Genomic DNA, 3759 nt, shown 5'->3' on the forward strand with positions numbered 1-3759 from the left:
TCCAATTAGGCTGTAGTCAGCCAGCCCTACATGTTCCCAAAAGTCACCAAAAACTTCTTCAACAGGCAGTGTGCAACAAGTTTTTGCTCCATGGTTTGTTGGCTCGGCAGTTGATGCCTCAGTCACATCCAGAGTCTTGAATTTGCTGTGGGCATCGCAACCTAATTTTCCCTCAGAATCTCTGCTTGCTGTAATCAGGATTGGGGTTTCAGCTTCTCAGCAGCCACAGGAAGTCACTAAAGACAGACTCTGATGAGAAAGGCCCCAAGGAATGTGAGCCTGGTCTAGCGCTTAAGAATGATCTCCAGGAGTGCACAATCTCCAGGAGTACTGAAGTGCCATCTCTTGGGGGAATTTGTATTTGATCTAGAAGCAGGCACTGGATAAATATTCTGATTTTTCCTGAGAAGGATATGGGTGAAGGGTCAAATCTAGTGATTGTAAAACCAAGTAAATAATCTCTCTGTGATAAGTTCAATCATTTGTTCACTTAATCAGCAAATATTAGTTAAGTGACTCCTATGCAAACCTATACTGTAGAAGGAAAAAAGACAGTGTCCCTGTTCTGAAAGAGTTAAAAGTCTTTTTAGTAAAATAAGAAATGCTTTCTTGAGAAATTCAGTAGCTATACGTAATAAAAATAATAATAGAACCATCAGATTGAGTCCCATCTTCTGCCCAGTAACATAGTGTGTTTGCTCTGAGGGATTGTGGTCTCCGGAGCCTCCCGGGTTTAAATCTAGAACGTTTCCTAACTCTAGAACAATGAGTGGCACAACTCATAAGTTGTAAGTTCTGTTAAAGTATTTGTTATTGTTATGTTTTCTTTTATAACTGTTTTCTGAGATCCTCAAAGCAATCCTGTTAAACAGGGATAATAACCCCTCTTTTATAAATGAAGACCTGTGGTTCACAGAGGTAGTGAGTGATGGAACTGAGGGAAATTTCACTGTGGACTGAAGTAATCAGAAAATCTCAATGGATGATGTAGGATTTTACCTGCACTATTAAGGATGAAAGGATTTCCAGTATATGGAGAGAATAAAGAAAAATATTAGAGACTGAAGACACAGTATAAGCAAAAGGAAAGAGGCAGAAGTAAATATGAGGGACAAATAATCCATATTAGTTTGAGTTGAGTTTTTCTGCAGGGTAGGAGTAGCTAGTAAAGATAAAATACAGAAAGTAAGTGTAATTTAATTTGTAGAAAGATTTGAATACCAAGCTCAAGAAGTTTAGAATTTGCCCTAAAGAAAGTAGAGAGACATTGAATCTCAATACTTTAGGATTAGAATAACCTTAAATGTTATCTCATCATTCTTCCTCCTCTTTATTACCATCACCGGCTTCAGTCAGTAGAGCAAGGGTTATTAACTTCTGGCTTCATCCACCAGAGACAGACTTCTTACCTTGGTTGAATTTTGGTAACATCAGTGCTTACTGCCTCACAGTATCTCTCTCATGATTTGGAGACAGTGTTCAAACTAACATCACAGAACTAGTGAGGCTTTGAGCCAGCCCCCTCAGATTAAGGATACCTGGTTTGAGGCCTTTTCCTTTAGCAAAGTTTACAGTATTAATGGGAACGAGTTTGGAAGGAAGAAAAGATAGACAAAGGTAAAATGGAGACATGGGAAGGACCACTTGGAGGTCCTCCTGCAATAAGAAAACCAAATGGCTATGGGTGTCTTCTAGGTAAAATGTACACGATGTAGTTAAAAATACTGTGTGAAAATACTGTTTGAAGAAATTCCGTGAGGAAGGGATGCCAAGCTGTTACGAGGTGAACTGTGTCTCTCCACCCAAATTTGTATGTTGAAGGCCTAACTCCTAGTATCTCAGAATGTAATCAGATTCAGAGTTAAAGTCTTTAAAGAGGTAATTAAGTTAAAATGAGGCCCTTAGGGTGGGCTCCATGCAGTTATAGCAGCCCTAACAAACTAATACGTAGGCCTTGATACCCTAGCACCATTGGTGGCACTGACTGTAATATGTAACCTAGACCAAAGTGTTTGCTGGCACAGGGTGGGGAAAAAAAGTAAAATAATGCTGGAGTGAGGAGAGTGAGGGAAGATGAAAGTAGAGATCCTTAATGAAAAAAAAAAAGTTATTATGGCCAAGCACCTCCTACTGAAAAAGTCCTCTCAGGGACACTACATGTAAACTCTAGACAAAATAATTTAAAAATTCAGCTGAAAGCACTGAAGATGGACCAAAAATAGACAGTGGGAGAAATGTGATACTTCTCCATCCAACAGATGGTACAGGGTAAGTTTCCTATTTTTATGGCTTTTACAAAGACAGGCCCTAAGCAGCAATGTGCAGGACAGCCAGAATTCTGATAGAAAACCTGCAATTTTATTGGCTTGAATAGCCAGAGGAGAGAACTTGGAGCAATCATAGTTACTGAAAAGCGAGGGCAGAAATTCTGGAAAGAAGTCCAAAGAGAGAGTATTTCTAAACCTGTGGATAACTTCTGGCTTAATCTCTGGCTGACTCCTCCTGAAGTGTGCATTTGAGGGCAGAGTCGAAGCAGCTCAGTGAAAGGAAAGACAAAAAAAAAAAAAAACTGACCTGAGATTATTTAAGCTGCCACTCACAACCAGGAGACAGAATTTCCAGTATAAGTCCAGTTAAGTCAAGTGTCTGCTAAAGCACAAACACACACACATACAATCAGCAGTCTTGTGAGGAATATAAAAGAATCTAATGTCTACAATGCTTTAGTCATAATGTCCATGATATGATGTAAAATTGGTTGATGTACAAAGAAAGAGAAAAACCTGACTGATAATCAGTGAGAAAGACAATTAGTGGAGACCAACCCTGAGATGACCCAAATGTTGGAATTAATAGACAAGGATTTTTTTTGTATTTTTTTTTTATTGAGGTGTAGTCAGTTTACAATGTTGTCTCAATTTTTGGTGTACAGCACAATGCTTCAGTCATACGTGAATATACATATATTCATTTTCATATTCTTTTTCACCATAAGCTACTATGAGATATTGAATTATTTCCCTGTGCTATACGGTATAAACTTGTTTATCTATTTTATATATACCAGTCAGTATCTGCAAATCTTGAACTCCCAGTTTATCCCTTCCCACCCTCCTCTCCCAAGACAACTGCAAGTCTGATTCTATGTCTGAGTCTGTTTCTGTTTTATATAAGGTTCATTTGCCCTTTTTTTTAGATTCCAGATACGAGTGATATCATATGGTATTTTTCTTTCTCTTTCTGGCTTACTTCACTTAGAATGACATTCTCCAGGAGCATCCATGTTGCTGCAAATGGCATTATTTTATCATTTTTTATGGCTGAGTAGTATTTCATTGTGTAAATATACCACTTCTTCTTTTTCCAGTTATCTGTCGATGGACATTTAGGTTATTTATATGTCTTGGCTATTGTAAATAGTGCTACTAAGAACATTGGGGTGCAGGTGTCTTTGTGAATTAAGTTCCCCTCTGGATATATACCCAGGAGTGGGATTGCTGGGTTATATGGTAAGTCTATTTTTAGTCTTTTGAGGACTCTACATACCGTTTTCCACAGTGGCTGCACCAAAGTGCATTCCCACCAACAGTGTAGGAGGGTTCCCTTTTCTCCACAGCCTCTCCAGCATTTATCATTTGTGGACTTTTGAATGGTGGCCATTCTGAAAGGTGTGAGGTGATACCTCATTGTAGTTTTGATTTGCGTTTCTCTGATAACTAGTGATATTGAGCATTTTTTCATGTGCCTCTTGGTCATTTG

The sequence above is a fragment of the Camelus dromedarius genome, chromosome 9 (assembly GCF_036321535.1).
Source record: "Camelus dromedarius isolate mCamDro1 chromosome 9, mCamDro1.pat, whole genome shotgun sequence".
Taxonomy (NCBI): Eukaryota; Metazoa; Chordata; class Mammalia; order Artiodactyla; family Camelidae; genus Camelus; species Camelus dromedarius.